Here is a 9,034-nt window from a genome sequence, read left to right as displayed (position 1 = left end):
GCCAAAGTGTATAAAAAAGTGTTTCCTATCCATTTATGTGCGTATCTTTAGCGTATCTTAGCGTATCTCCGATACGATACGATACGATACCCTCCGATACGTATCTTAATTTTGACCTACTGATACGATGATCGATACCGATACTTTAATCCTTCGTCGTATCGGTCAGCCAAAATTAAGATACGTATCAGAGGGTATCGTATCGTATCGGAGATACGCTAAAGGCACTAAGAATCCAAGGTTTGTAATTGTCCCATAAATGTAAAATCTTGTTCCCAACCTTGATTTCACTTTAGTTAGAGAGAAAAATGGTTGGCAGCAACTTTGGAACAAAAACACCTCAAAAAATTATGTTTTTCTAAAAAATTACCCATTTTGGCCATTTTATGACCGTATCGGTATGTATCGGTGTGTATCGGTCGATACATACCGATACGCACTGATACGTACCGATACATACCTATACGTACCGATACATACTAATACGTACCGATACATACTGATACGTACCGATACATACCGAAACGTACATTTCACTTCAATTTTGAATTTTTCATTGAGTATCGGTACGTATCGGTGAGTATCGGTGTGTATCGGTGGTGTATCGATGCGTATCGGTGTGTATCGTAAGATACGTATCGATACATAAGGGTTTTAAAATTTTCATGATACGTATCGGTATGTATCGTGTCGATGCCTACCGATACGGCACGATACGCACCGATACTTAAAACCATGATCTCTTCCATATGTGAAATTGTGAATTGTAAGTGCTAGAACTTGAACACATGCGTATGTGAAATTGTGAATTGAACAAAGAAACTAAGTTAATGGACCTACATGGCTACAATTCCCTAGTGCATCCCTGTGGTCTTCGTCAATTTCCATTGCAAACATTGATACATCAATGTCAATGTGTTAATGGGACTAATTGCATTTAACTTAAGAAATTACAATTGTAACTCACTAAGGCAGGTGATGTAAGGTAAGTTCACCCTAGGCAAACAAACCCCAATAGTAAACAACTCACAACCAATTATGGATCTGATCAGATCAGAGAATCCAAACAGAGTAAAATAAGAAACAAAAGCGGGGCTGAAATAAATCTCAGAGAACAGAGAACTAGAAGCTTCACACCTGATCAAATTAAGGTCTTGAATAGGCCTGAATATCCTCCAAATAGATCCTCTAATAGGGCTGAAAAAGTTCAGCAGGTGAAGGAACAGTGAACAAGAAACCTAGGCAGAACAGGGTTTTGCAGGCTGTGGGGAGAAACCATGTGGCTCCTTCAGCTGGTCTCCAATAGGAACAGTGAACACGAACCTAGGCAGAAACAGCGTTTTGCAGGCTGTGGGGAGAAACCTTGCGGCTCCTTCAGCTGGTCTCTGGAAGGGCTGCTGTTGAGGTCAAAGGTCACTCCTAGGACCAGGAACAAATCCTCAAAAGGCCTCTTAATCAGGCTTAGGGTCGGTGAGAAACAGGAGAAATCGATCAGGTTCTAAAACCAGGACACAAGCGAAATCGAGTTGTTAACTTGGCTGATCTTCAATCTTCAACTGTGAGGGCTGCTGGAATTTCAATCGATGCTTCAATGACTCTCAAATTACTCTGTCAGAAACACAGTTAAGAAGAAATAAGAAGAAGAGATGGATGGAGTTGTGATAGATGTGGGTGGGATATGACTATCTCAGTCTGGGCCTCTCACCACAGCTATCTCAGGAGGTTTTGGAGCTGCAATGTCTACAATTCATCAAGTCTTTATTAATTTGAAATTGGCAGAGCAGTCTCTCTTTTATAGAGAGTGTATAGCCTTACAAAATAGAAACAATTCCCAAATAGGAAAGTAAAATAAGAAGGAAATTGACAACTGTAGACTACTAAGAACTAACTTGCAGACTAAGAAAACATAAGAGACAAATAAAAGGGTACTTCTAGAAGCTAACTTGACTTATCCAACTACAGTTTGACCCGCCAAACACTAAAAGACAAAATACAGCTGTATGGGAGAAATCAGAGGCAGCAAGAGAAGCTTCTGGACCGCTGGACCGATGGGTGCTTGGGCTCTTCTAGAAGACTAACTAAGGAAATAAGATATGCATAATCCAAGGGCATCCTATGTTGGTTTGATGGCTGCTGATGTGGCCTGCATTGAGACAAAAATAGTGAGGGCCAGCTGGGCTCGATCAGCCCATGGGGCAAGGGCTGACTGGTTTGGCTGGCCTTCCTCCTCCTTGGTAGTGTAGGCCAGCATGCGTGTCTACATCAGCAGAGGCTGGTTGGATATTTGCGTTTGGCTCCAAGTTGGCCACCACATTCTCCACTACATCTATCAACTCTTAATTCATCCCAAATCTGTGCTTGTATTGATACTTGGTATTTACACATTACAATGCCGAAGCTAGTTCAAGTAGAACCAACTCTACAGGTGAATTGAATCTTTTGAAAGCACAGTAGCAAATTTATTACTTAGCACCTCACAATTACATATAGACTGAGCATGAAATAGAAAACTAGAGGAATGGTAAGAAGGAGGGGTGATGTAGATAAGTCACTTAATGGGCTTATTTTATTGCAAATAAGCCTTTGGTTGGGTTATGTATGTGTTGGGCCTTTGATCCCATGGGTTTTCTTTGTAATGGGCCACTTTAATGGGCATAAAATATGGGTACAAAGTAGGAAAACGGGATTTAATTCATTAGCTTAGTTAGAGTCCTGTTTTGAGTCTATTTCCTTTGTTATTTCAGTTTGAGTCAGTTTAGGTTTCTCTATTAGTGAATGACTAGTTAGTTACCTATTCCATGTTGGAGTTCTAGTCTAGTCCTATTTGGAGTCCAACTCCTATTATGTAATGTCTAGTCCTACTTAGAGTCTAACTCCTAGTTAAGTTATGACTGCCCATCTGCCTTCTTTATATAGAAGAGCTAATGTACTCTAATTGAATAGATTTGAAGAATGATGAATTAAGTTAATGTTTGAGAGTCTTAGGGCTGTGTGTGATTCTCCCGTTTCTTTATGCGATTTCTCTCTCCCTGGTTGGATTTGTGCAATATCTAATTGTGTGATCCTCTCTTCTCCCTTGCAACCCTGAAACCCTTCTTAGGGACTTCTTCCCTCCCTATCCTTAAGGCTTTCCCCATCAATTGGTATCAGAGCCGAAGGATCCTTTGCTCTACTGAAATGCAACTCCCTTCACCTCCCACAGTAGCCCTTCCATCTTCCACGCAACTCCCTTTCTCTCCCTATTCCCTTTCCCATTCCCTAAACCCTCCCTTTTTCCCTACCTTTGATTCCAAGAAAAAAAAGAGAAGCAAAGCTGGCCGATGGATCTAGAACTTTTATTGGATATCTGTCAACAAATGCAAATGATAATAGAGAAGCTCAATGAGGTTCAACGACATTGCATGGACATCAAAACCCAAGTACACTCTACCTTTAACTATGTGATCGCAGTCGTTGAACAACAGGTAAATGAACCAGAAGATGAATCACCAGTGGTAGAAGATGAGATGATACCGTTGGAAGTTGAAGATCAACTTGTGGAAAAATTTAAATCGATTGATCTCCTCAGTGAACCGACCAATTTTATTTTTCCAAGTTACTATTTCACCTATGAACTTTGCATCGTGGATTTTATAGCATTCAATCATGGTTTTGATGGTGACTTCATACATGCAAAGATGGATATTGATCAATTAGTGTTGATTTTTCCGGTGACTTCATACAAGCAAAGATGAATATTGATCAATTGATGTTGATTTTCCTGTTCTACAAAACTCGTGGATGAGTTTTTTTCATCATCGGGGGAATTGATGTAAATAAGTTGCTTAATGGACTTATTTTATTATAAATAAGCCTTGGGTTGGGTTATGTATGTGTTGGGCCTTTGATCCCATGGGTTTTCTTTGTAATGGGCCACTTTAATGGGCCTAAAATATGGGTACAAAGTAGGAAAACGGGATTTAATTCATTAGCTTAGTTAGAGTCCTATTTTGAGTCTATTTCCTTTGTTATTTCAGTTTGAGTCATTTTAGCTTTCCCTATTAGTGAATGACTAGTTAGTTACCTACTCCATGTTGGAGTTCTAGTCTAGTCCTATTTGGAGTCCAACTCCTATTATGTAATGTCTAGTCATACTTGGAGTCTAACTCCTAGTTAAGTTATGACTGCCAGTCTGCCCTCTTTATATAGAGGGGCTAATGTACTCTAATTGAACAGATTTGAAGAATGATGAATTGAGTTAATGTTTGAGAGCCTTAGGGCTGTGTGTGATTCTCCCCCTTCTTTATGCGATTTCTCTCCCTCCCTGGTTGGATTTGTGCAATATCTAATTGTGTGATCCCCTCTTCTACCCTGCAACTTGAAACCCATCTCAGGGACTTCTTCCCTCCCTCTCCCTAAGGCTTTTCCCATCAAGGGGTAGGGAATGTGGAGGATAAAGGTAGTCTATCTCAGACTCGGGTTTCTCACCCACGACATCTCACTGCTTCACTGCATCAATCACTATCTCTCACAGTTTCAAGCCATAGCTCTTATTTCCATATCTTAATTCTTTTTCTTTTCTGTCCAGCCACATACTTTTATAATTGGTTACAACTGTCTTCCAGAGACAAAATAAAATCCTAGTAATGTAGGACTGGATTTGACAACCAAACCAGACCCAAAACTGCAGGAACTTATAAACCAAAGAACAACAAAAGTCACCAAGAAGCCCAACAACAGTATTCTAATAAAACTGGACAGCAGGTTCTGAAACCTTGCAGTCGATCCCAACAGCTTCAGGAAAACTCAATAGCAGAATATTAAGTAGCATATGAAAACTCAGATTACTATTTAGAAGGTCCAGTCCATTGAGGAATAAGGACAGCCATCAACTTCAGCACAAATTAGGCAAACAGAATCGATTCCACAGATCAGCAACACAGTGAATAAACAAAACCAGTAGGAGCCTTTAGAACTGAATAAGTGTATTAACAACTTCAAATCAATCACACATATGATCAGAAGTCGAGAAATCAGCAGTCATATCAGCAGAGAAATCAATTCCAGAAAATAGAAGCTACAGGCCACTAAAAGACAAAAATAGGGAGATTTTTAATATCTCTCTACGGCTCTTTAGAAACAGTCCATACTAGGGTCGATCCTTAGTAGTGTATGGACAAACAATCGACCAAAATCTGGGCTCAAACTGAGGGCTGGAACTGCCCTTTTCAGAGACGGCTGATTGGAACCAGTTGCAGGAATTCTGGGCAGCAGAATGATAGATTAAATACCTGGTTGCAGCAACAGTATTGGCTTGAATATAAATTGCAATGATGACAAAGAAACACAAAGATATCCTCCTGGACTTCACGCCGCAAGGAGTCACCAGGATCAGACACCAAGTCCTTCCTTGATCAGACACAAGGAACAACCATAACAGCTAGCGGCAGCAGCAGCAAGGTTTTTTTGTTCAATATCAAAATCGTGGGCCTTAGTATGGTGCCCTTCATTATTTATAATGATGGGGTATAGGATTACAAAGGATAGAAACCCAAGTTTCTAAATATTGACTAAATAAACTACCAACATGTAAAAACTGGAAAATTGTAATCTAATGAAATTAGAAACTAGCTTAGAACAGAATTTAGAAACTAATTTTAAGACTGAAAATAGAAACTAAATTAGAAACTGCTAAGTAAATAATAACCCCATCAGAGCCCAAACCGTGGGCATTAGAAGCAGCCCTGGTCGACCTCAGCCACTATGGTGATGGTCGACCCTCTTCCTTCTTCTTACATATGTCTTCAACTCTGCATCAACTCTCCCCGGCTTGAAAGCATTCGTCTCCGATGAATGGGCAATAGACATGTAGTGCTCATACAAATCGGGATCAAGTCTGTTGAAATCATCAGCATGAATCCAAGTATAATCACTACGGGGATGGCCCTTCCACTTGACAAGAAAAGTGTGATAACCAGTGCCACGACGGGATGTCTTGTAATTATTATCCAAGACGTCTTCAATAACTTCAGAAGTAGGTGGCTTCAGTTGGGGTAGCCTCAACATTTGCTCCGTGTCTCCATCATTCGAATGGTGCCCAACATAAAGGTGAAGATCAGCCACATTAAACACGTTGCTTATGGCTCTGTCATCAGACAACCAAGCACATAAGCATTAGGTCCTATACGTTTCAGCACCTTGTAGGGACCCATCTTCCGTGGATGTAACTTGGTATTGACACCCGTCTGAAACCGTTCAGAATTTACTCGAATCATCACCATGTCCCCTGGTTTGAACTTCACATAACGCTGATGATGATCAGTAGAAGCCTTATACACCTCATTGTTCAAGGCAATACGTCGTCGGACGTTGTTGGCATGCACCTCAGTGATATAACGCAAGAACTCATCAGCCTCAATACTAACTCGAGCTTGGGGTGGAAGTGACATAAGATCAATAGGTTGCTTAGAATGAACTCCAAGTAAGATCTCAAAAGGAGTATGACCCATTGTCCTATTCACTGAGCTGTTGTAGGCAAACTCTGCAATATCAAGAATAGAAGGCCATGTCTTCTCATAGTCTCGAACCAAACACCTCAACAAATTTCCCAAGCTACAGTTCACCACTTCTGTCTGTCCGTCTATCTGTGGATGAAATGCAGTTGAAAAGTTTAGCTTTGTATTTGTCTTCAACCACAATTTCTTCCAAAAATAACTCATGAACTTAACATCACGGTTAGACACAATACTAGTTGGCAGCCCATGTAGTTGCACTACCTCCTTGAAGAAGAGTTTTGCAACCTGATAAGCATCAAAAGTCTTTTGACAAGGTATGAAATGAGCCATCTTAGAAAAATGATCCACAACCACCATAATGGAATCATATCGTTCTCTAGTAGGGGGTAGTCCAAGAATAAAATCCATGCTAACATCAAGCCACGGTGCATGAGGAACAGGTAGTGGAGAGTATAAACCTGTGTTCTGTTTTCCCCCTTTTGCCAACTGACATACACGGCATCTCTTGATCATATGATCGACATCTTTTGCTATGCATGGCCAATAATATCGATCAGCAAGAGTCTTATCCTTCCCAAAATGTCCTCCTAATCCTCCTCCATGTAACTCCCGTATGATGTGATGACGTAGGGAAGAGTTTGGGATACAAAGCCGTGTGCCAAAGAATAAGTACCCATCATGAATAGAGTATTTTAGGTGCTGTCCACCCAATTGTAACTCCGTAAAAACAGTGCTGAAATCAAGATCAGATGCGTACTCAACCCGTATCTGATCAATGCTAATAACATGTGCTGAAAATGTATTAAGTGTGATCACTTTCCGGCTAAGTGCATCAGCCACTGTGTTCTCTTTTCCCGCCTTGTACTTCATAGCAAATATAAACTCCTACAAGTAAGCTACCCATTTGACATGCCTGTGGCTAATTGACTCTTGTGAGTGAAGGTGCTTCAACGCCTCATGATCAGTGTATAACATGAACTCCTTACCTATGAGGTAGTGTCTCCAATGGCGTAGCACTTGGCCGACTGCATATAACTTTAGATCATAAGTCGAACAAGCTTCTTGGCCTCGCATATGAAGCATCAGTAGCTACCTCGAATACTGTGTCAAAATCTGGTAGGCATAGAATGGGTGCCTCTGTCATCTTCCTCTTCACAAGAGCGAAGGCTTTGGTCGCTGTAGCTGTCCATTCAAACTTCCTTTACTCGACTTCATATATTCAGTAATGGGTGCCATATAAACCTCCTATAGAAGGAAGCCAAACCATAGAAGCTACTGACTTCTGTTAGTGTCTTAGGTAGAGGCCAATCAGTGATGCTCTTGATCTTCTCCGGATCAACTTCAACCCCTTTGGATGACACTATAAATCCAAGGGATACAACCTTGGGCAGCTCTGCATGGAGTACTCTCAAGACTTGCGTCAAGTGCTTCATATGCTCTTTTTGGTTCTTACTGTATATCAGAATATCATCAAAGTAAACAACCAAAAAACGACCAATAAAAGGACGAAGTACCTGTGTCATAACTCTATAAAGGTGCTAAGTGCGTTCGTCAGACCGAAAGGCATGACTTTCCACTCATATAAGCCATCCTTGGTCTTAAAGGCGGTCTTCCACTCATCCCCAAAACGGACGCGAATCTGATGATAGCCACTCCTCAGATCTAATTTGGAAAAGACCTTTGCCCTGGACAGCATATCCAACATATCATCTAGTCGTGGTATAGGAAACAAAGATTAAAGTATCGGTATCGGATGCCGTATCGGTCGACCAAAATTAAGATACGTATCGGAGGGTATCGTATCGTGTCGGAGATACGCTAAGATACGCTAAAGCTACGCACATAAATGGATATGAAACACCTTTTTAAACACTTTTGCATAAAAAATTATTAAAAAAAACTATTGATAATATGTATTATGCATAAACACTAAATTGAGGGTATCGCACTAAGAATTCAAGGTTTGTAGTTGTCCCATAAATGTAAAATCCTTGTTCCCAACTTTGATTTTCACTTTAGTTAGAGAGAAATATGGCTGGCAGCAACTTTGGAACAAAAACCCCTCAAAAATTGTGTTTTCTGAAAAATACCCATCTTGGCCATTATATGACCGTAGCGCACTGTATCGATACATACCGATACTCACCGATACGTACTGATCGATACATACCGATTCTCACCGATACGTACTGATACTCATCGATACGTACCAATAGATACATACAAATACTGATACTTACCGATACATACCGAAACGTATATTTCACCTCGATTTTATATTTTCCATAGAGTATCAGTACGTATCGATAGTGTATTGGTGCATATCGATATGTATCATAGGTTATATATCGATACAAAATGATTTTAAAAATTCCATGTATCGTATCGGTGTGTGTCGTATCGGTCTGCTAAATTTAAGATACGTATCGGAGGGTATCGTATCGGTATCGGAGATATTTTAAACCATGATAGGGAACCTATACTTAACTGTTATCTTGTTGATAGCACGACTGTCCACACATATACGCCAAGAACCATCC

Source organism: Macadamia integrifolia, chromosome 4 (assembly GCF_013358625.1).
Source record: "Macadamia integrifolia cultivar HAES 741 chromosome 4, SCU_Mint_v3, whole genome shotgun sequence".
NCBI lineage: Eukaryota > Viridiplantae > Streptophyta > Magnoliopsida > Proteales > Proteaceae > Macadamia > Macadamia integrifolia.
Note: the sequence above shows the minus strand (reverse complement) of the source record.